At 51.4% G+C, this 25,077-nt stretch overlaps 1 long non-coding RNA gene across 1 annotated transcript; it reads right to left on the bottom strand.

Annotated features, from left to right (window-relative positions):
- Nucleotides 1-220: 220 nt before the first annotated feature.
- On the bottom strand, nucleotides 221-2,498 carry LOC121079852. Its single transcript, XR_005825194.1, has 3 exons — nucleotides 2,127-2,498; nucleotides 996-1,123; nucleotides 221-863 (listed from the first exon to the last, which is right to left on the bottom strand). It is a non-coding gene; the product is annotated as an uncharacterized LOC121079852 (long non-coding RNA).
- Nucleotides 2,499-25,077: the final 22,579 nt, after the last annotated feature.

Consider the following 25,077-nt stretch of genomic DNA (forward strand, 5'->3'; position numbering starts at 1 on the left):
TGCTGCCCGGCCCAAAGCCCAGGCTGGATTTCCCTGGATTACCACTACGCTTTTAACTTGCATCCCTTCCTTCCCTCTTACCCGCCTCTCCTCTAAAGTGTCTCTCATTATCTCGAGTACCATTGCAGCTAGCTGGATCATCCCATTTATACTTTGCATAAGTACAGCACTTTACATTTTCAAAGCAGACCTTAACTAATTAATCAGATGTTAATGATTCCTCAAAGGTGCACCAGACCAGACAGCTATCAATTCTTGCCTCTCCCTTTGTATCTCCCCCGCCTCCACAATTAGATTCCAGCAGATTTTCCTCCTACTTTGCTCTGTTTTCCCTGTGGCCTCCGTTTCGGGGAAGGACGGCTCAGCAAGCATCCATCAACTCTGCGCCCTCATTATAGATGCATAGTAAGCAGGGCTTGGCCGCATTTACTGCGAGCAGCTCCAGCCGGGGAGCACGGGAAGGCTAAGCAGCGAGCACGCACATGCAGACTAGCAGACATTTGTTTTAGTCTGAAAAAGCTGAATTTGCTCTTAGAAAAATGATGAGTCCCAGAGACATCCCACGCTGCCCACCCTTGCCTTGGTCTCCCTAGTAGAGGTGACAGCATTTCCCCACCTCTGGGTGTACAGGCATGGTGCTGGGAGCTGGGGGCTCATGGCACCACGGCACACAGAGCGCCGGGGGTACGAGGCGGGGGGCTGCTGTGATGGGGATGAGAGGAGCACCAGCAATGTGAGCCACCGGCTTCCAGGGCCCCCATTCCTGGGGCCAGCGCCACCTCCAGAGATGAGGCAGCTCTCTCTCCTCCGCTCAGCCACGAAGCGTGATTCATCTAACCTGTGGGGCTTTGCACTTCCACTTCCTAATGAAAAAGATGGGGAGGGGTAGCAGGGGGAAAAGGGCAAAGCAAAAATACAGATCTTTATTATATGCAAAAATATTCCAAGACAATGCAAATTAAGCAATTTAGCCTCGCAGGCATTCCTCTGCGCACCGTTATTGAAAGTTCCCAGTCTGGAATCGCAGCGTCTGATCACAAAAGAAACCCAAGTTGGCCCAGCACGAGCCAGGGCTGGGGCTGGGCAGGATCAGGCAAAGCAGCGCCCACGTGGCAAATGTGTTCTACACAGAGGGACAGCGGGCGTTTAGTGCCAAGAGATGAGCGAGCAGGGGCACCACTGGAAAATTGCCTGCAGGTTACTGACCTCTACCATCCAACGCCTGTAGGGGCAACCCCGCAGTCACTGTGCCCCTGCGTGGAAGGGCCCCATCCCATCCCATCCCATCCCATCCCATCCCATCCCATCCCATCCCATCCCATCCCGTCCCGTCCCATCCCATCCCGTCCCGTCCCGTCCCCATCCCATCCCATCCCATCCCATCCCATCCCATCCCATCCCATCCCGTCCCATCCCGTCCCGTCCCATCCCATCCCATCCCATCCCATCCCATCCTGTCCCATCCCATCCCATCCCATCCCATCCCATCCCATCCCATCCCATCCCATCCCATCCCGTCCCATCCCATCCCGTCCCATCCCATCCCATCCCATCCCATCCCATCCCATCCCATCCCATCCCATCCCATCCCGTCCCATCCCATCCCGTCCCATCCCATCCCATCCCATCCCATCCCATCCCATGCTGTCCCATCCCATCCCGTCCCATCCCATCCCATCCCATCCCATCCCATCCCATCCCAGGAGGAGCAGAGGGCGCTGGCTTTTCCCTCCTGCAGTGGGAGCGTGGGGCTGGCCGGGGAGCACGGGGGTGGGCCCAGAGGAGGGGCAGGGGCATGTGAGGGCTAATTAGTTAGCAGCTGTGAGGTATTCCGCAGGAGCATATGAAATACATAATTATAATTACAATAATAGCAACTCCATGAGCAGCGCGCAAGTGATGAATTCAGTTCAGCAGTGGTGATACAACTTGACAGGGCTTATCACAGGGAACGTTATATCCAATTAACAATTAACTGTACCGCAAGGCTGTGCTAAGCACCCCCATGCAGCCACCGGCTAGTGCTGGCAAACCTCTCCCCCCTCCAAATTCCTGTGGGGTGCAGCCTGCTCCTGCCCCGCTGCTCGGACGCACAGGGCTGGCTCCCTGTGCCTGGGGTCTCTTACCCGGTGCTCATTTCAACGGTGATGTTTTATTGTCTCCTCTCCAGAACATCACCCCCATAGCCCCACAAGGTGCAGCCAGGCAGAGCGAGGAGCCAAAAGCCACAGCGGGAGGGAGGCACTGGAGGCACTGGTCCCTTCTGGCCAAGCCAGCTGCTGTGGGAAGCCAGAGCGAGGGGAAGGCCCAAGAGATGCAGCGTGGCAGCAGTTCCCAGGGCAGGCATGGCGAGGCAAGAGGTGAAATGCTTCCTGCACCAGCTGCCAGAGGCGACGGTCAGGGTGCTCTTCTAAAGCCCCTTTTGCAAGAGAAGACTCAGAAGGCACTCACTGCAGGGAGGAATAGACAGCAGCTCTCACCTTGAGGTCCGCCCGCCCCAGCCCCTCCGCAGTACTCGCAGCGCGGGGAGAGGGCGGCCGGAGCAGCCCCGCTTATCCCACCTCTTCCTGAGAGCCACCACAAACACCTCCAGCCAAGGAAGGAAACATGAAAAGGGAGCGAACTCTGAAAAAGTGAGAATGAGCTCCAAGGAGAAAGGAACCCGGGGCATTTCAGCTCAGATGTCGTGGAAGTGCTCATCACGGAGGAAGCACTGTGCGACCTCTCTGACCTGAGTAACAGAAACAGGATGAAATATAATAGCAGAAAGCACAAACGCCTGCATTTAGGGACCAGTAACGACAAAGCACTCGCCTTAAACTGTGAACTCACCAGCTGGAGGCAGCGGGAGCAGCAGGCAGCCTGGTGATCACAAAGCGGTGCCGCGGGTGTGGTGCTGCTGCTAAAGGCAGCGCAGGTCAGGCTCTGACACATCCACACCACTCTCCTTCATCTCCCTCTTATCTCCTAGCTGCTATTTTTTTTTTTTTCCGCCTCTAGTGTTTTTGTAGGAGCTGTAATTAAGCTGAGCAGTCTCACCCAAGGCAGATCTCCATCTCTGTGTAAGGGGGAATTAATCTTTCTCCTGGTCTCGTTCTCTCTGACTGATGCTCGTCTCTCACAGCCCCTCCGCACTCCATGTCCCCCCTCGCCTCAGCCTCTCGACATTTGCCAGGTGTACCTGGGCTGGACTTTTGTACCTACCCACAGCAGTTCAGTCAAATCTCTACTTTTTCTGCACTTTCTGCATGTGAAGTCACTAAGAATCCTGAGATTCCTGTATTTTGAAGTGGTTTGTCTGTGTGTATTAACATCATTTGTTTAATGAACTGGCTTCTCTTAATGTGTTTCTGTCAGTTTTGTTTCCAAGGATACCATACCTATTAGTTCTCTGAATTTACTCTTTCTCAGAAGCCCGCTGTTTTCATTTTGCTCGCCTTCCTCTTTTCCTTCGTAGGAATTACGAACTTTATTATTTCATGGCCATCCCCTCTCGGACAGCCCGCTGCCTTCACGTTCCCAACCTCTTCCTCCTGGAGCAGGATCAGATCCAGATGAGCTTCCTCTCCCTTTGTATTTTTATCTTCTTTGTTTAAAAACTGTTTGGTGCAGAGGAATTCAACAGCACAATGAAGACTAATCTGAAGAGCAGCTAGAATGGGGAGGTGAAAGGAAAGACGGAGGAAGCTGCTCTTGGTTAGCCAGAAGAAAAGTCTGAGGGGGGACATGAGGATTGCCTCTGGGAATGTAGAAGGTGATTGAAGTAGAAAGCAGCGTGCTTCCTCCTGCAGACACCAGCTGAAGAGCCTACCTGGGAGGGAGGGAGGTTTAGTTTGTAGCAGGACAGCGAGGCTCTCCAGGAGAGAAGGGCAAACAGGGCAGGAGTGGTGCCACCAGCCCGTCCTGCCCACATGTCCCGGGGGTGCCCGCGGCACGCGGCGGGGCAGGGGGGACGTGCCAGCCTCGGCTCTGGGGCCCCACGGCACCGCTCCCCATTACATCAGTGACTAATGATGTTAGACTAATTAATAAGCTATGGAAGTGTAAACAATTGTGTCAAAGGGAATTTAATTATTGGCAATATAATATGATTGTGATTAATACAATTAGGTTCCCTAATTGCATTAGTAAAACCAAAAACTAGCTCCTGGTCACTAATTTGATTGAAATTTCCAGCTAAACAAGCTTCTTCCCTTCTCGCCTCCCTGCGGTGGGCACGACCCGCGGCGTGCAGGCGGCTGCAGAGCCCCCCTCCCGCCTGGGAAGGGGATCACGGCCCCAGACCCCCGCCTCGACTGCCGCTCCCCACAGCCCCCAGGGGACACCCGGCCCCCAGGGAGCACCGCAGCTCCCCGGGCACGCGCCCCGAGGCAGCCACCCCACAGAGGACCCCATCGGCCCGGCACAGCCCCGTGTCCTGCCATGGGCCTGGCACAGCCATGAGCACCTCTGGGGCAGGGGGAAGCCCTCTGCTGCATCTCACTAATGTTTTCGGATTTTTCATACAAGTGTCAAAGAATGTTTAAAGAAAGCCTTAGTGCTGGTTGTTTCTCCAGCAGCTGAGATATCCCAGACTGCCCAAACCATGTGCACAGCTTATAGAGGACAGCAGCTCAGCTGGCTGGGCAGCAGTTCCAATTACCGATGATGAAAATCTAATTATTGACTTTAATGGGAGCTGAATCCAGCCTGAAAAATCCAGGAAAAATTATTCTGTGTTCCTGATATATTAAAAAGGAGCGATAGAATAGCTTAATTCCCCCGTCATGCAGAAGTCAGAGCCGTGTAAGAGCTGAATAAAAACTTTGTCCATCGGATTTTGTTTTCTTCTAAATGCAGGAAGTAAGACAACGGTGCTTGTGAGAGCTGAACCCATCCCAGGGTGCAGGGAGCGCTTGCAGCGGGCAGCCACGCTGATACGGACCCCTCCTTCCTGATCTGTTCGGGACTTCTATCATACTTGAGACAATAAAAAAGGAAAGCTCAATAAAATGTGTGTGCGCCTAGGTAGAAAGTCCACAACCAGCAGTGACAACTTGCTGGGACAAGGGCAACCTTGCCAGCACAGCCTTCCATATTGGTTCATGCATTTTTAGACATTTGTTTGAATCAGTACAGTAAATGCCCAGGTAAATTAATGCATGTGCACATGCAGGAGTGCAGCCCAACGACAGCAGGTGGTTCGCAGGTACCAGGTCTCTTTCCTTCAGCCCCAACTCGCCGGGCATGGGGGGCAGGACCCATGGGAGCATCGCCAGTGCCCTGGGGATGCTCAGGGTCTGGTCTGGCCTCAAGCCCCGCTGCTGCCTCCAGCTGCCCAAGCCTCCAGATTTATCACTCCTGCAAGTCTCTGAGAACTGAGATGATTTTTAAGATGTGCATTATCCACCCGCTAGACTGTGACGGCTCTTTGTGAGCTGTAACGCTCTATCGTACAAAAGCAGTATTTAGGATCTATTTTAAAATTCATATTTTCTACCACATAGAACATAACGGCTCCTTGGGAGGCAATTTAATGATTATCAGATAGATATGTTTTTGGAGTTATTTTTTTTAAGACACACATTTATTTAGAGACTGTTTTAGAACATGCATTATGTACCAGCCACCACGGGAATGCCCCGCCGGCCTGGCCAGTGCCTGCAGGGAGCGCGGGGCCTTGCTGGGAGGAGCTGTGGGGCACGGGGGGCCTGGGCTCTGCCCCCACACCCAGGGCCAGCAGGAACCCTGCGGTGCGTGGGGCCAGGTGGGCAGGAGATGCCAAGGGCAGCCCCACCAGGAGCGAGGATTCAGGCATTTTCTCTTCCTGATGCTCTGCACTTTGCTCTGTTCATACAAAATTTTCAAGGATTTTGTAGTGTCTGTGCACTCTCCCAACACTTTGTGCCCGAGGAAGCAGCGAAGGTGCCTCCCTTTCCCTGAGCTTGCTCCAGTCTTGCTGTACATCCTCGGTGCTCCAGCCCCTGTGCCTCAAATACCGCGTTAAACACAGCCTCCTTTATGTGTGACCCGTGTGATTAAAACTTGCCAGAGTACCTGGAAATAACGACCCCGGTTTGCTGGTCTAATCACCACTCTCTCTTCCTTTCTGGCACTGGAAGGCATCTGAAGCTGCGCTGTTTTTTTCCACGTTCACATTAGAGTTTATTAAATTCTCATTCTGATCTTAACATATTAGGTTCCTAATCCCATTACAGCCAATTAGTCCGCTCTCCGTGTATCAGCAGGGTGGGTGGGCTCACAGCCCGTGCCGGGGCCACGAGCAGCGCGCTGCAGAGCGTGGCAGAGCGCTCCCCTCGCCGGGGGCACAACGCACCGCCTGTGCCCATAGGGGCAGTGTCAGGATCTGCCTTTCCCCAGAAACACAGGGGCTGTTTCGCCTTCTGAACTAGCAGCACTTAAGGCAGCCCTGCTCAGCGTGTGCAGAAATGGGGGAAAAAATGAGCAGAAAGAGCCCTGTGCTTGAGGGGCTCTGCTGCTGTCTGCAAAGCAAACGAGTGGTGACGCTGCCACCGGGTCTCTGCCCCGGACTGCAAAGTGCTCCAGGAGCGTGGTGGGTGCAGCTCTGCAGCAGGCAGGGAGCAAGCACAAGGAGGGGACCAGCTTTGGAATGAAGGCAGAAAATCTCTTTTGGGGGCAAAATTTTCCTTTGTTTATCGCAAAAGGCAGATTTATGGGTTAATAAACATCTACAATCGACCTCTGAAAAAATATACCCAGGTAGACGGGAATTATTCATTCAAATTAGCTATAAATTAAAATCAGCCTAATTTACGTCCATTAAAATGGAAAAGCATATTATCTCCCATTCAAAGGAATTTGTATTTGATGCAAATAGAACAAATTCAGAAACTTTAGAAATGTTCTCTGATTGTTCATTTGCATCGTTAACCAATGTAGAATGGGACTGCGATTCAAAAATGGGAGAACAGAAGGAACAATAATTAGTTATGTAAATAATGTGGCATTCTTGTTTATAATTAGTTCAAGAATAAAATAAAATTCACGCATGTCACAGGACTAATTTTCGTATGCAAATTAACAATCAAAATTATAAACGGTAATAATGCAGTTTGGGAGAATGTGGCATTTCTAATTTATTAGCTGCGGCATAAGCTAGAGCTGATTCCAGTTGACGTTGGGAGATTTTGAAGGTACCTCTGGGATGAGAAAAACAAGCAAAAGAAGAGAAAAATGAGAGAGAAAGGGAAAAAACAGTGTGTCAGGCACCTGTGAGAGGTTTCTGCCAAAGGGAAGAGAATGCAGGGCTCCCCTGGGCTCCAGGAGGATGCGGTGTGGTGGGATGGGGCTGGTGGTGGGACGGGGTTAGGGGTGGGATGGGGCCAGTGGTGGGATGGGGCTGGTGGTGGGATGGGGCTGGGGGTGGCTTTCACACCGAGAATGCTCATCTTGAACCAAAAAATCAGAGGGATGCAGGAAAGCTGTAAATTCTTCAAACTTGCCATGGTCAGTAGCCACTGATGCAGTCTCTTTTTTTCCCAGGACAATGCAGTGCAGAAGAAAGCAGAGCTCAGAAACCCTTTCAGCTGTGACCTGAAATGCCACTGATTTTCAAAGCAACCAGGGGGAGCTCCACCACATTTTTAGAGTGGGTTCCACCCAACGTCCCGTTGGAAATATCCATCCCACGCCCTTACAACAGTCTGTTTCCACTCCTTCCTGCCACTCTGCATTGCAGACCCTGCCGTGAATTTTAGTCCATGAGGATCAGCACCAACAGCTTTCGGCAGCGACAGCTTGAAGGATCTCTTCCTTTCTCTCCCACTGGGGCTGAGGCCAGGGACAGGAACGTGACCCCAGGTTTTTGTACCCTGTTCCCATCTGACCTCACTGTGAGCCCGGTGCCCAGTGCCTCCTCCGAGGATGCGAGGAGGTGCAGAAACCTTCGCTCCCGGCCGCGGCTGCTGCCCACCCCGCACGGCCCCATGAGCCTGGGGATGCTTCAGGACAAGCGGAGCTATAGGAATGTAAGGGATTATTTGGTATTAATTATTAATTATGGCTTATCTTGCTTCAGAGTGTGGAACAGGAGTCAGATCCTGCATCAGGGAGGACAGGACATCTCGGGGAACAGTAATTCTTAGGCTTCTCTCTTAAAATATGCTTTCCACCTCAGCTCAACACTGGAGCTGAAATCTCTCAGCGGAGCAGTGGAGCCGAGACAAGCATGTTTTATAATAAAAGCGAGCACAGGAACTTTAATTAAGGCTCCTCAGCCTCGTGCTCCCGAAGCCGTGCACAAGGGCGGGCAGCGCAGGCTCTCCTGGAGCACTTCTGCCGGAGGCTGAGGCGGGCACAGGGGGTGCTGGGGGGTGCTGGGAGCTGGGAACTGGGAGCTGGGAGCTGGGAACTGGGAGCTGGGAGCTGGGAGCAACGAGGTCCCGTTCCTGGCTCCTGCAAGCCGGGCGCCTGCAGCGAGGCATCTGCAACTGTTTGCGTGCGTCACTTAGGCCCTTGGATGCCAAACCACTGACTGAACCTTTCTGTCAATCCGACACTTTTAGGGTAATTTAACTTAATAATACCTTTGTCTGCACAGGCATTTGTATCTGAAGGGTTATTACCATAGGAGTTATTTTAGGTTGGTTAATGGTATGTAGTAGACTCTAAATTGACAGAGCAGCTACGCAGGCTGCTGTTCAAAGTGTTTACCTTTCAAATCCTTCCCTCACTTTGCAAAACTTACTACCCTTACCTAAAAGTGCCATCATAAATTATTAGCAATTTTCCCCCAGGTTCTCATGCATCATTAATTCTTTGTTTAGAAGAAAAAAAAATAAATCAAACTGTCCATGTCTTAATTGTTATCACTTTGTGAAGAGTCTGAAATGGGCGCTGGGCCTGTTGGCACTGTCAGAATTTTTGACTTGCTGCAGTTGACATTTAACTCATTGTGTCGGGGGGGTCACAAGGAAAGGGGGCAGGAGGAAATAAGCCTTCTAGAAAGAAGAAAGGAAAATCCTTGTAGAAAATCAACAGGAATTTTGCAAGACCGGGGAGGAGCCCAGTCTCCCCTCCTGCTCCCCATCCATGATTTTTGTAGGGGAACCCGTGACCACAGGCAAGAGAAGTGCCACAGCCCACTGGCCCTGGGGTCCGTGTTGCAAAGCAGAGGGGAAAGCAGCTTTGTTGGGAACATCCCCTGTTGCTGGCAGCACAGGGGAACATCCTCCCTCACGTTCTGTTTGCTGTAATGCAGGTGTGGAGGAAGAAAAGCGAGGCTCCTCCAGCACCTGCTCTGCATCACAGGCTGCAATAAATGCGTGCCCCATCCCTAGAGCACTGCAGCTGACACCGTCCTGGTTGGAGCCAGCAGCAGGGCCACCCCCGGCCTTTCCCCTTCTGAGGGGTGGCTTTGGGGTTGGGTCAGGTTTTGGCCTCAGGTCAGGTTATGGGCAGTGCCACCTGTCCCTGTGCCAGGGCTGGCACCTCGCCTGGCGCTGCCACCGGGTCCCCACCGGGTCCCTGCGCTGCCACCCCTGGGGCAGGTGACCTTGAGGTGGCTTTGCTCTTTGGCTCAGCTGCAGCCAGAAGATTAAATTCTGCTCCTGTCCTGGGAATCTGATGATAAAAAGTCCTTTCTAGACAGAATCCAGATAATGAACAGCTCCCTGGCTTCGCAGGGGAAGAGGGAGAGTGGAGTTATTACTGCATTAAAAAATCTCCAAAGTCAACTAAATTCACCACAGAAGCCGAGAACCAGAATTCTTCTTCATTACAGCAAGGTAGTGCATTAAACATTATAAATAACACTATGCTAATTGCCAGATGGGCAGCACGGGAGCTGCGCTCAGCCTGCAGCAGCCGCCCTCTCGCCCTCGCTCCCCCTGCTAGCAGCCCACCGCAGCTCCTCCGGGGCCATGGGGTGGCTCCTTCGGTAGGAAGACACTTCTCCAGAGCATGTCAGAAACACGCTGTGGGGTGTGAGAGGCCGAGCAGTTCTGCTGGTTAACTGCCAGCCCACGGTGAGCGGAGGGGCCCTGTCCCACTGCCCCCTGCCCAGGGCGAGCTGCCCTCCGGCTGGGCTGAGCACAGCCATGCTCTGTCCAGCTGGGCAGCATGGGCTTCTCCAGAGCGTTTTGCCCATAATCTGTTTGGGTATTGTTTGTCTTTTGTTTTTAATATAACCTGCAGGAAGCTAACAGAACCCCTCAGCTGTCAGGCTGCAGCAGCCAAGGTAAAGGACGGCCCCAGCACCGCGGCGCAGCGAGGCCGGCAGGGCTGAGTGCTTGTGACGGGCAGGAATGGTGATTAGGCCGGAGGAGAGACCCATGTCTGTGTTTTCCAGGCGGTCAGAGACTTGGCTTCAGCGGCCAGCAGGGAGGTGAAACCTAATTCAGTGAAATGCCCAGTCCCCTCAGCACAGCCAGGTCCAGCAGCCTTGGTGGCAATGCCAATGGCACCTTCATGAGTGCAATCAAGGAACAGGGAGACCTAAACCAGCTGTCCCAGCTCAGATGTAGTGGCTCGGGACTGAAGCAGGGGACCTGGTCCCTCGCCCTGCACTGCTGGGACGTCTCCAGCTGTGGTGCAGCCACAGAGAGGTGCAGCCACAGCCGCAGAGGGAAACAGGGGCAGGCATCATGGGGACCTGGCCTGGCCGAGCATTTGGGTACAAACACCGTGCTTTAATTGTGCAGAACAAAAGGAGAGGACAGGCCAAGATAGAGAACAGCTGCAGTAAACAATGCTGTGACAAGTCCCTGGTATTAGTCACAGGCAAACAGGGAAGTGGGACATATATCTGGGAGGGTATTCGGCTGCCCACTAATTAAAAAAGCCTCTGACTGCCGCAGACAGTGCTAATTCATAGAAAGTGTGGTCCCCCTGGACTGTATTTAGGGCACGAAAGGATTTACACCTTGTAAAAAGTTATTCTTTATGTGAAGCTTGCGCTTAATAGGAATTTTTCAGGAAAGTTTGTTAAATAAGAAAGGAATTGAGCCCCTGATGGAAAGTCTTTCGCTTTCCTCAGTGCTTTCATTTAGCTAAAGCCATAACATCGCTCTTGCACACACCAGCTTTCATTTGTCCGTGCAGCATGTCACACAGCCCAAACCTCTGTCGCTGTAACGTCACCGCTGTCACGTCTGAACCCTGAGCTAAACCATTCTGGCTGGGTCAATAGATTTTATGTTCCTCTCTCTGGTTCAAGGGGATTGTAGAAAGCCAGCATCTTGCAGCATTCGCCCGCTCTCCCTGATGGATTATTTTCTGGGAGATGGGAATGAAGCAGGAAGATGCCAAGAGGTCTCATTGCCTTCCCTTGCCTTGATAGGAAGCAGCAAGGGCTATTTAGAGATGGCAGAAACTTTCAGCGTGAAGATGCTTTCTGACCTTCAAAAACATCATTGCAAAATTGCCAGAAAACAATCCAGCAGGCAAGCTGAGCCAAATCCAAACCCGGAGGTTCACCCATCACTGCGCGCTGCGAACAGACATCTCTGACAGCATAGAATAAAAGCAGAAATAGCAATTTCTCACTGAAGATCGCGCCTGACATCTCTCTGACCTGTAAGCAGCAGGGACTCTCTGCACACAGGTATAGCCTGTTTGTTTGCTGTTGCTTTAGTTGACACTGCTGATTAGAGAAGACAGCCAGACAGTTGGACACAGCGCGAGGGAGCAGACGCTCCGGCCAGTGATTGGGATGCCTCCTTCTGACCCCAAACCTGAGTGCTATTGCCCTGCATCTGCAGCTAAATAAACGAAGTAAATCATCCTGGCAGATAGATAATTAAATAATTATCAGCCACTTAATAACAAGGAGTGGGTGTTCGGCATTAGCATATTAGACAGTGTCTTTAAGGGCTAATTGTTGCATTACATCAGAGTTACTCATTCATTATTCTTGTCATTTCGGGTGATAATTTGCACTTTAGGAGACAGAGACAATTTTAGCAGGCAATTAGAGACATGTCAGGCTTGGCCTAGTGAGTTACTGTCACAATTATTGCATTTTTTCCAGTGTCCTCATTTGCAGGAGTGTATTTAAGGGCAGTCTAGTAATTTCATGGTTAGGCAAAACAGGCATCGGCACCAGGAGATGCAGCCTGGGCTGGGAACAAACCCGGTGCTGTGGGGCTGGGGGCAGCACCAGGGGTGCTGCTGGCTCCTGCGTGGACAGGGGCTGGCTGCCTGCCCCCTGGGCTGCTGATACTGCACGGGAAAAGAAAACAAAGGAAAAAAGGGGTTCTGCTCATGGAAATGCATCATGTATGCTTGTTGGGGCTCCCGTCCAGTTGTGGAACCCGGCCCCGTACGATGGCTGTCACAGGGAGGAGCTGCCCACACCCCGTGTTTGTGTTGTTTCCCCTCCTTCACCCCACGCCGCAGCTGGCTGTGCCCTGACCCGGGCATCTCCGCACGGTGCCACAAGCCCTGTGGGCACCCAGCACAGAGCCTGGCCTTGCTCCCACCGTGGTGGCTGCTCGGGGACGCGCGGGCGCTGCCGGCAGTGGTGTGCAGGGCTCCTGGTGGGGCCTGAGCACAGACATCCCCAGCGGCAGCGGGCACGCACAAGAATTCATCTCAGAGAGGTGCTCTTGGAAGCTTGGAACCCATTTGCCAGCTTTCACTTTTCAGTAAAGCTCTGCGAAATAAGCCAAATTGCTATAAAGCAGCTGGATGAGGGGCTAAAGTGTCCACGCCAGCTATGACATAGCGGGGGTGCAGAGGGCCACGAAGGCTGTCGGCAGCAGAGCCAGCCTGCTTTGCCGTGCATGCTCCTGCAGAGCTGCAGCCACTTCTGCCAGCCCAAAAGCACAATCCTGTGCTCCACAACAGCCTTCCAGCAGAGCTGCTGTGGACGTATAGACCCACGGGGCACCGATGCCCAAGGTGTGAGGATGCCCTCATCCCACAGCCCCACGTCCCACGCCCGGTGCGGCGCCAGCATGCACAGGGATGTGAGTCCCCCCGGAGAACAGCGCGCCTGCACATCAGGCAGATGTAAATTGTACGGCTACTTCATCAGCCAGACTAAATACAGTGATGCGCCCCGCGATTCTGCAGACCAGCGCCTGAGAATTATGGCAAGGATTAAATATTTCTTAAACTACAATTGAAGGGAAAAGCTAGATATGTAACAGATGCACCTTGGGATACATGCATTATAAGGGCATATACAGTCAAATCGAGTTAATTAAGCTAAAACCACAGTAAATCTATCAGACCCATATTAACGCTATAGTCAAAATTGTGGAAAATATAGTATTTTCTATAATAAATCCTGTTCTGTTACAGATTTATGTTGGCGTCTGCATAGTTACCATAGTTTTACAATAATCATTGATCAATCAAAGTTTTATGACAAAACTATAATTTTACTGTGTTTCTTTCTTACTTAGTTTCCTAGTTTGCTTAATTCCCAGAATGCAATACAGTAAATCTTTTGATCCGAGATATTAAGTAGATAATAAGAATGCCATGTAAGATTTGCTTATATTTTAAACTGTCTTTACAAATGATTTATAATTAGGACCAAATCTAAGACAAAACATTATTAAAGTCCAAACCCTCCATAAATTACTGGAGTTTGCTTATGCCTGTAGTAATTTATTAGGGTTTTACTACAGTATTTTCTCTGGTGATATCCAAAGCTTTATATGTCATAAATGGAAAATATGAGTTTATAAACCATACAGAAAACTAGAATGATCCCCAGTGACCTGAGATGACAAACTCATACTCTGATATAACATCAAAATCATTTTTCATTGGAAATATAATGGCGTGGATAATGCAATTGTGCCAGACTCAAAATGCATCTTTCTTTTTTCAAAATTAAATCTTTATTTATATGTTTTTTTAAGTTATCCCATTTACAGAAGGTATATAACCTGTAGCTAGGCTGGCAGAAGGAAACACTCTGTGTTTCCTGGCATCCCGCAGAGCGCTCTCCCAGGAAGAGTCGCTGTGCTGAGCTGTGGCTGGTGCTGGTGCTGGCGCTGGTACCCAGTGCTGAGCACGGCAGCATTTTCTGTGCCATGGCAGCCGGCTCCTGACCCTCTCTGCTGGGTAGCAAGCGGACAAAGCTCCAGAACAAGAATTAAACACAATGCTTAGCCCCTCTTGGCGCTACCTGCCTCGGTGCCGATGTGATAATTTCTGTCTCTGCCCCTTTTTGTATCTCTCTTCTCCGCCCATGAAGCTGCCGAGCCCACAAACCACACGAGCCCATCCAGATGGCATTTGTGAGCCACCCTAGCAGGGACCAAACATTTAATTTTCCGCTGTGCTGGAATGACACTGCTGCGTCGTATGGGGCAGCGCGCACGGCTCGGCAAGGCGGGAGCATGATGGACAGGTGGGGGGCACAGGGGGTGCTGAGGGTGGCTGTAGGCAGCGAGGAATAAGTCAATTGTACATGAAGATGAAAACTAGATGTGGGCAATCTCACTTTGCTGCTTGGCTGCTGGAAGGGCTGAGTGCGGGGTGCAGGGAGGCAGCTGAGTGAGGAGCCACTGGCTCCTTTCAGGGAAAAGATCCTTCCTAGTGCCTCACTGCAAAGAGCAGCAGTGAAACCTGCAGCCACTTCGGTCATCTGTTAAAACAGAGAAAAATGAAACTAAATAAAATTAAATAAAATATTATAAAATAAAATAATAACAGATAAGAAGACAAAAAGACTGACTGCAAAAGCCATACTAGTGCATGGTTGTGGCCATCTCTGGAGCTGCTCCATCACTGCTCCCCGGCTTGTGATACCATCAGAAGGCACTGATTGAATTGCAGGTTTGTTATCAGTCTCTCACTATCCATCACTGCAGATAATCCTTTAGCTCTGACATCGGATGATGATGATCTCTGTTGTACACCTGGTACGATGAGCCCGGGATGCTCTCAAAAGCCACAGAGATTGTTTTAGGCAAATCACTGCAAACAGACGAGCAATAGCAGAAGGGGACAGGCAGCCTCGTCGAACAGCAACTTCCATAGGAATGTCTTTTATTGCCCAGAAGAGCAGCAAAAAGGCAGAGATTTTTCCTGAAAGTGATTTGTATTCCTGAGAACAATCACTCATACCTTGTCTGATGTGTTTTGTGGGGTGGATGTATAATTTCAAGTCTATTTGATAACGCTGAATTAATCTGCTCTCAGGTTTTGCCAGGTTGTGGACACTCAGGAAAACAATTTGAATTAAACTTCCATGCAAACGGAACACGGATTAGTTAACTTGCTTTAAACTCATTTGTGGACGTTCATTCAGAATCAAAATCCCCTTAATTTGGTTTAGTTCAATTTATGAGCACTTTAATTCTAAATAAAACTTTCACTGCAGGAGGGGATTTAATGAGGTTTAGCTAATCCAGTGTAAATTCATACCTTAAATTAATTCTAATTAAATTTCCTGAGCAACCCTGGAAAAGCAGGACTGAGGGCAGCGGGCCCGCAGCTGCACCTACGGTGGGGTGCAGGGCACCATGCCAGGGACTGCTCAGCCCCAGTGCAGCGGGACAGCTTTGCAGCAACAGGACGCTTTAAACAGGAAAATTTCAAGGTGATTCACGCAGACTTTGCTTTTGTATTCCCCTACTCTCATCACATTGTATTCCGTTATATCAGTGTTACCATTTATCTTTTACACCACTGTATGTGTTTTGCAGTATTGTGACTTTGCCTAAGTGGGATGATTCACTGTTATCAGGGCAAAGTCTTTCAACACTCCAGAGCCAAAATTGCAAATTTCTGCTGAGAGTTTCGAAGTTTAATATTGCATGCCAGTATAGTTTTGATTTATTTTTTTTCTACAATATAGTTCCAATAGATAAAAGATTTTATTCCAACAGAATCTTGTTATAAGTCATCACTAGAAGCTTTATTGTTCTGCTTTGTTTGGGGCACGTGGAGGCTGGGATGTGTGGCCCCACAGCAGAGCTGCCACCAGCGCTGTGCATGGGCACTGTGCCCTAACACCGACGCTCCCCCTGCCAGGACAGCAGCACTGGCTCCCAGTGACTATGGCAGCAGCTAGCTCGCGCACAGCAAGGCAATTAATAGTGGCCATTAATTCTCAGCGTCCCCTGACGTGAGGGACATCTCAGTCCCCTCACAGAAGCAGAAGCTGAAGGAGGGTGCATGTGCTCTCCAAAGAGAGACATCTGGGGAGAAATCATTGCCACAGTGAACGCACCCTGGCTGCAGAAGCGGCTTCAGCCTGCACACCAGCAGCCAAATCCAGCATATCTGCGGCCAAAACCACCATCCCGCGTGGATGAAAGCTCCCACTTCTCCGGTCCATGTGTGCCGCATCCCCCTCCTGCTCCTCGCAGGATGCCCGGCCCTGGAGCCAGCTGCGGCCCCGCTGCCAGAGGACCCTGCACCGTGCTGCTCCCGTGGGCAGCCCCGCAGCCCCGTCCCATGGGGACAATGCTCCTGGTCCCTGTCCTCTCCTAGGGAGGGGAGCGGAGAGGAGCCCGCACTGAAATATAGACATATGCAGATTACACCATTAATTTTTTATGTGAATTCAAAAAATTCAGTGTTGACTTCATGACGCAAATAGGTATGAAAATTCTGGTGAGCACGCTCATTGTTACAGAAATCAAATGGCTGAACAGCCACTAATGAGGCAGACAAGAAGCTTCACTCATCCTCTGAGGATTTGAAGGTAAGAAGAGAAGAAGGAGCGCATTACATTATTCATGCTGCCTTGTTTGAGTTTCAAATCATGGGAAGTCACAGAGAAGGGGGATTTGGGATGTGCTGGTGACCCGCTTGGCTCGGGGAGGGGCCGTGAGAAGCCCTGTCACCTCGCTGACAGCCCCGATCGCAAACCCGGCTCTCGCCTGGCCACCACCGCCCTGCCTGCACGGAGCCGGCAGGGACAGCGGGAGGGGACATGAGGAGGGCACCCTGGGGATGCCGCAGGAGCCTGTGCACGGCCACTGCCACGGGGAGATGTCCTCGCGGTGCCACGCAGCCCCCACGCAGCCAGGGCTCCGCCAAGTGCCCTGCCCGCAGCCGCAGCACCTGCTGGCAGCCCCCAGTGCCTCCCCCCCAGGCGCTGCACGGCGGCCGCGCAGAGGCACCGGTGCTCAGCAGTGGGGTGGTGTGCGCTGCTCGCAGAGCCCCGGGGAGCTGGAGCACCCAGGGCAGGCTCTGCTGTCACCTGGGAACCCCACGAACCCAAACCTGTGCCCTGGGAAATGCACCCGAACCTCTCCCCTGTGCAGCCCTCCCTGCCCGCACCCTGTGCGGCATCACAAGGAGGAGGGCAGGTCGCATTGGTAACTGTTTTAAACCCCCTGTGATGTGCTGGAACACACGCAGAGTCTTTTTAGAGGAAAAATAAAGAGAAAACGAGATAATAACGGACAGGAGAAGCAGGCATGTGGGCAAGTGTTCCATAAAGCAGAGACAAGGCATACGGTATAACTGTTGACCAAGCACTCACAACTAATAAACAGATTCCCTGAGTACTTCTGCATTTTGTAATTATTACTTACCCATAAAAATCCCTTCTCCCTCCTGCCAACATTATCTTAGTAAACTTTATGAGTGCTCATGAGGTTAATGCAGAACCATAAATCTGCAATGGGTCGAACAAGTGAGAGGAGAGGAAGTGTTCGTAAATCTGCTGGAATTGCTCCAGTTTGTTTATTTAATAAAATACAGTTTCATAAAAATGCTCACAGCCTGTGGCGGGCGGAGGAGGCGAGGGGCCGCATGCTGCCATCTCTGCTGTGCGCATGGCAGTCGTCTGCCCCGTCTGTCCGTCTGTCTGTCTGACGCACCACATGCCCGCAGCCCGCCCTGCCCCGGTGCTGATTTCCCTGGGCTGTGTTCGGTGTTTTGCAGTGTGTAGAAAGCAGGGCACAGACAAAGGGGCGTGGGAGCAGCTCGTGGGGCAGCAGCTCGGGGGCTGCTGGCAGCGATGGGGGCTGTCAGGGCCACCCCTGGCCTCGGCTCCCCTGCACGGGCAGCGCAGTGTTAAACCCACACCTCGCTCTCCGGGGCCAGGGTGTGTTTGCCTGGATTTTACATTGGAATTTGAAATCCACAGTTACAAGGAAACATTTATTTTCTTGCCCTTCAATGATCAAACAAGTGGCGTTGAGGCACAAGGAAGCGGAGTTTCCATTAGTAGAGCTGTTTTCTTTTTGCTGTAAAATATCAAATATTTTGACATTTCCATCAGACTTTTCTTTGTATCAAAGCTTTAATGGCAGAATAATCTCAAGGCTTTTATACTTCATAGGTTTTCGTATTTCCGAGCCCTCCCTCCTGAGTAAGGGGACGCTTCTGAAGGTCCCTGCTCTTCCTCCCTCCGAGACCAAAGGGAAGGCACCAGCACCGCCAGCCCCGCGACAGGCAGGCAGGATGCCGGGGGCAGCGCCCAGCCCCTCTGCGGGGAGCGGCTGCAGGGTTGGTGTGCAGGTAAGCTATTGTCCTCGCTGCTGCCTCTGACAGCCGGGGAGATGAACACCGGGGCATCATCATCACCTGCGTCATGTTCACGAGGTGGAAAAACAAGCGCGTCACTTAAAGGCGAGATCCACCGCGGTGCTCTGCACTCTCTGGGGAAGCAGCTCCGGTCCCTCTCATGCCGAGCTGCGGGATCTCCAGCAGCTCCCCAAGGGCAGACCCCTGTCCCGGCCCTGCTCAGCCTGCCCGGCGTGGATCAGAAGTCTGTGCTGTGCCCGGGGCCGAGCTGCACTTGGGTCCGATACGGACACAGCGTCCATAGACACTGTTTTGACAGCAGGGCTGTTTTTGAGGACAGGTTCCCAGGCTTGCCGTTGCTTATATCACATTTTCACCCTTATTCTAGGTAGCTCACTCGGTATCTGCGAGCTGCCAGTTCCGGCTGCTGCCCTCCAGTCTCCTGTGCTGGCTCTTGCTGCATTTTGTGGCAGCGACCCTGCACAGAGCCGGCGAGCTGCCTGCCCCATCTGCCATCCCGCTGCGCCTCCACCGGGGTCAGCTCATCTTCTGAACATTTCCATTGCTGAAACCAGAGCCACTGGGCAGCACAGCTGTGTGCGTACACAGTCCTGCTCCTGACAGCCATCTTCCCTCGTTTTTTTTTTTTTTTTTTTTTTTTTTTTTCTATTTTTTCTTGATTTTCCCATTCCGGTTTGCTGCAGAACAGCCTGGGAACCCTGCCGTTCCCTTCACACCTCCCCCACGAGGCAGCCCCGTGCCAGATCTCCACCGCAGGTGCCCGGCTGCTCTCGTACATCAGTTGGTGAGGTGATGGGAAGTGAAGAGAGAATGAGCTGGAAAATGGGTGCTGGAGGAGGATGGATGAGTGCTCTGTCGCCATGGCAATGGAGGATGCTGAGGGTGCCGCGGGGCTGCCCCAGCCCAGAGCTCCCCTGGGTTCCTGGGGTCTGCCGGGGGGCGAGTGGGGGAGCAGAAGTTCCTGAGGTGAGGCATCGGCGGGGGAGAGGGGAAGCGGGGCCCCAGCTCTGTGAATGTCTTCTTAGAGAGAAATTGCTTTGAAGTTACTGTTTATCTCACTTTGATAATAATCTGCTTAATGTCTTGTGTCAAAGTAATTACAGTGTAATTGCCTTTTTTTTCTTTTTTTCTTTTTTTCTTTTCTTTTTTTTTAAATAACAGGTATTTTAATTGCCACAGGGTTAGACAATTCTGCTGTGGGAATACCTGGTTCTACCCTCGTGGCCTCTGCCGCGTGGCTGTGCTGGGCTCACCCGTGCCTGTCCCCGTGAAGGGCGGCATCCCCCGCTGCACCTCGCACCGGGTTCCTTGGGCACTTCTCCCGGCTCTGTCTCCACCTTGTCTGGGTTCCCTCGTCCTGCCCTGCTGTGGGGCCACTGCCCCCTCCCCAGAGCTGGGGGTCCTCAGAGTCTGGAACCCCCAGGCTGCTGGTTTTTCAGCACAAAGAGAGACAAAAAATAATGTGACGGCTACATTTAGGACGATTCAACCTGTTGTTAGCTTTGTTAGAAACCTACCAAAGTCAAAGAGCGGCTGCTCTTTTGCGTTCAGGGAGGAACACAAGCTTTGCCTCTTGTGGCGGCGAGCAGTGAGCAGGTCCAAGAGAGCCGTGCAGGGCCCCCACGAGTGCCTCGGGTGCTCGCGGTCCCTCGGGGCGAGGTTTCCGTTCAGCAGCATCACGCCGTGAGGCGTGCGGCGTACCGCACGAGATGCCGCTCTGAAGCTTCCTAAGTGCGATACTCCAACAATTATAGAGAGATTAAACAAAGACAGCGCTCAGCAGGGAGGAATTACGGGTAAGAGGGATCCTGACAAGAAATGACAATGAAGAGTGGCCCAAAGAGAGTTATTCAAGATTAATAACTTTGTTATTGGAGGCGTTTCTTGCGCCTGAGGGCAGACAAAAACACACTTGGAAGGTTCTGGAAGGGCACTCAGAGCTGTGCTCCCCACACCGGTGTTCGGTGGTTGTCAGCTCACAGCCAACCACCCCCGACAGCAAACCCCACCAGCATACCCCCTGGGGTGGGAGGTGCAGCAGGGCCCCCAGCACCAAAACATGCCCAAATTTTCCCCGTATTTGCCCAAAATTTGCTTTCCACCCAGTCAGAAGCAGCCAAATATGGCCCACACCAGTTTGCTGCCCCGAATCCCGTGGCCCTGCCAGCCCCCAGCGCTTCGGCCCTGCCCCGCTGAGCTGCCGTGAGCCCCTCGGCTTCCCCACAGAAGGTGGTTAGACTTTTCTCTCTCTTTTTTATTTTTTTAGTACTGCAGGGTGTTAAAACCAGTCTTCCTATTAGGGGCTAGACATATTCAGAGCCTTAATGATAGATTAAATACCAAATACCTTAACATTTGAAAAATGACATTTATTATACAGAGTTGTAAATAGAGGAAAAAAAAATGACAATAGAACACAGTGTAGATCTTACATAAACTGCACCAGTTCTGTGTAATGACTATGATAATGTCAGTGCTAACAAGCAGATAATTGGCATCACTGAGATAATTTTTGGCACCTTATGCAGAGGGGAAACTGTTCTGCATAATTATTTTACCTAGGAATATTCTTCATTTAACAGGTCTATTTGCATAACGGTTGGAACTTTTTAAGCTATAAAGGGTGTTTAATACATTGATTTGTTTTATCCATGAAACAATTGTTTATTCATGAGAACTGGCACCTGAGGACTTTAGTAATTAAGCAACAGTGACCCAGTTGGAAGCAACAGCCTTTTATTGGATTTACAGGTCCAGGCGGAGGCAGGATTAGCAGACCACTCACAAACACCAAGCAGGCTTTTATAGGTGTTATAAAGCTGAGTCATTCCCTGTAGTAAAACTTTATTTCCTTAACTTTTACAGAGTTGATAACTTCGACATTTCACTATTGGTGGAACACAGCTGCCTGGTGCCGCGCATCGCCGGGACTGCGGCTCTCCCACGGGATGCGCGTCCCACCGCCAGCAGCTCCACAGAGTCAGGAGGGGCTCCGGAGGCACAAGGGAAAACCCACCCTGAGCACCGGGCCCCTCGGCTGAGGCACCGCAACGAGCCAGAGGAATTCCCAAGACCTGCTGGAAGCGGGGCTAAAGCAGCTGTGACTGGAGCGGACCTAACTGGGCCGGCTCAGCCGCAGCACCCTCCCTGTGCTGCACCTGCCCGCAGTGCTGCTCACCTCTTCCCATGGGATGTGCAGCAGCAGCAGAAGAGATTCTCCTCCGGCCCTCATGCACATCTCTGCCTTGCAATTAAGAAGGGGTATGCGAAAAAAAAAAAAAAGATGAGCAGTGTGATGCATGCAAGCCGTGTTTATGCAGTAATTATAATTGGATCGGCATGTAGTAGGTCAGTATTACCAACACATTTCAGTGCAGAGATGAGTGCATTTTTCAGTCCAAGTGCAGTCTTGACAGGTCAGGCTGATGAGCTTTCGTAGTGTCCCGGCAATGTCCCTGCAAGCATGTGCCAAGCTGTCTGGAAACATAAAAGATGCTGGACGCCAGCCTTGGCTTCCTAGCGCAAGCACAGATCTGGCCAGGGGCCAGGCGCTCAGCGGTGCTTTTTCTGAGGCTCTGAGCATCCCGCATTTGTCTTCCTTTGCCACCCCTGACTCAAGGGAACCTCAAGTCATCCTTGCCAGATTCTGCGCAATATATCAGGCCCAGGTTTGTCCCATCCAAAGTACATTTCCAAAACAAGGTACGAACTCTGGCTTAGACTGGCTGTTCCATACCAAAACCTCAGCATGTTCATCAACACAGCCCCAATCAGTGTGAGTCATAGCAACCCTGAAGCTTAAAGTCTGCATTGGAAAAGTTCAAATTCCCCACAGGTTACACGTTGACACTTACTTGGCTTCCCTAGCTCCATTTCTGAGTCTGCTGGCGAACAGTTTCTGTAGCTAGGAAAGCACCAGATACTCCCTGACAAACACTTTGCATCCAGCAAAGCATTCTTGACACTTGGAGAGAAGGAAGCACCACTCGAGAACCCACTGCTGTCTGAAATTTCCTAGCGGACACTCAGAGCCTCTAACGCCATCCTCCCTTCGTCCTTGTGCCTTGTGCAGCCATTACTTACAGAGAAAACCCTCAGAAAATATAATCACAAGCAAGAACTGTGCCAGAAACCAGCATGTCAATAGGGAACCTTTTAAACTCTGGTCTTATGAAAAACACATCCAGCCCTTTAGATCCCACATCAACAAGACCAAAAAGAGTTGTTAGTAAATCATTGCTATGGCTTTGATGCTGCAAGGTCTCGCGTATCCCTAAAGTTTCAGTCTGTGAGAACTCCTATTGACTACCAAATTAATCATGTGCTTAAGTACCTTGCTGAATAAAAGCCCTAGAAATGATTTGCCAACAGACTTATCGCCAGGCAGCTCCACACTCTGCCGAAGCAGAACCAGGCAATGTCTGCATTCAGAAGCCTGAAACCAAAGCGCTGTTCCCAGGGATGTTATCCCGGCGCCGTGCTGGTGCGGTGACACTTCCCCGGGGGGGGTGGCCAGGCAGGGCTGGTGTCCCCTGCAGCACAGCTCAGCTCACCAGACCAGGCGGGGATGCCCTAAGGTTTGGTCTTTGCAGCTGTGATATTGCTCCTTTAATTTCTGTTAGCTTTTCTCCTACCTGCCCAAATAAACCATGCTTGAGATGAGCAGCAAAATAATCATCATGTTCGCGTATGCACGCACAGTGTGTGTCCCGGGCTCACAGGGTCGGAGACTTCCCAGTTCTGTGCACAACGACACTGATTTGAAAGTAACACTTCCAGGGCCAGCTGAAATATGTGTTAAATATGATCACGCTAGGGTGTTATTAGCAGCAATGTAACTCGGGGAAAGTTCTGGCACGTCGTGCAGCGTGTTTTACTGATCAGGCATGCGTCAAGTCCAGCCTGTTGTCAAACAACAAGCACTTTCTGGCAGCGAAGCTGACCTTTGTGGCGGTGATTGCCACCGGCAGGAGCCAATGCTCACCACTGAGTGGTCCTGCAAGGAGCAGCCGTGCGGGGGGGACAGGGGCTGCGGGGTGTGGGGCACCGCTGTGCCCTCGGGGCAAGCCTCGCCTCTCTCCAGCCTGGCCGCTGGGTCTCCGCATGACTTGGTCAAGCTGTTTAACGTCTCTGCTTCTGGCTCTCGGCTTGCAGTCGTGAAATGTCTCCCCCGCGCTGCGCGCAGCCAGGCTCCAACCTGGGTGATGGGAAACCCCCCAGGCAGGAGGGAGCCTCTGGTGCTACCATCCCAGAGACAACCCCGAATGTTCCTCTGCGCGGCTTGCAGGTACCTGGCTTCTGCCTTTAAAAAACCTCTTCCTGCTGCCTGTCGTCTCCCCTGCTTTAGGGAAAACTATTACATTTGCTAAAAAAAGGTATTTATTCCCTGAACCTGCAGGCCAATTATTTCTCTGAAAAAGATTTCTAACTAATTTTATTATTTATTATGCGCGTCCGTATGTGCAAATGTATGCATGTGTGTACATACTTGTCTGCATTCCTCTGCAAAAGTAGGGGCCTGCAACTTTCAGCTCAGCTAACTTTTTATAGATTAAGTTGAATTTCTTCCCAAACAAGGCTCTTGGCTCTAGAGAAGAGAGGTCTGTAATGTGTTTGCACATGAGACATTTGATTTCTGACTGTGTTTTGATGAGGTTTCCCTAACCTTCGTTCTAGCATATCTGCTGGAAGGAATAGCCTGTACCAAAGAGATGGACTCGGAGTCAATACATCACATACTCATTCTTTCAAGGCCATCTCACTGGCCTCTAATGTTCTGCAAAATGTTGCATTCTCTGCTGTTTTATAAACTTTATGTACAAGCATGCAATTTTTCAGCTATCACCTGGAGTTTCCAGCACATCGAGCCACCCTCACCTCCCCTTCGCCCTTGCTGGCACACGGGCTCCGGGAGCATGCCAGCATAAAAGCTCAGACATTTCCAATAGGAACACTCCATCTGCTGCATTAAAAAATGTTAAGCGCCTGCCTTAAATCACAGTCCTTGCCTAGTTAGAGACAGGTGTCCAACCTTCTTAGGGATTAGCAGGTGATAGCTGGAAGCCACTCTGCTCTTACTCATTGAAGGATCATAATTACTGCATCCCGTTCCGCCCACAAGTTCTGTACCACTTTTTTTTATGACTCCACCAGGCCATCTGTCTCAGGGATGGAGACCACACTCACTCCTGTTTGATTTTTCTCCTTTTCAATTCCCAAGTCAGCTCTAGTTCAGCGGGTAGATTTATTACTACTCCTCTCTGCTCCTTGGCTTCGTGCCACAGCAGGCAAAGCAGTGGCTCCGATAATGCTCTAAATGCACAGGGCTCGGTCCTGCGCTGCCAGCCCCGGGCTCACGTCCCCGCTGTCCCCCAGGCGAGGTGGTGATGCCCTGCCCGGATCTACCAGCGCTGCCTGCCATTGCCTGCAGCACTTAAGATGGTACAAAATGCTGCAGGTGACTGCATCTACCATGGCACGGAGAAACCGACGCAGGACTCCAGCCTGTGTGCGTGGAGCAGGCGGGGGGACCCCAGCCCTTGCAGCAGCTCCACCAAGGAGAGTCATGGGGCCTGGCTTTTGCTCGTTTGGCTGATGGAGCCCATCTTGATTCAAGATGCTGAGGACATTATTGATCTAAACAAGTTG

This window comes from Cygnus olor, chromosome 17, assembly GCF_009769625.2.
Source record: "Cygnus olor isolate bCygOlo1 chromosome 17, bCygOlo1.pri.v2, whole genome shotgun sequence".
Classification (NCBI taxonomy): domain Eukaryota; kingdom Metazoa; phylum Chordata; class Aves; order Anseriformes; family Anatidae; genus Cygnus; species Cygnus olor.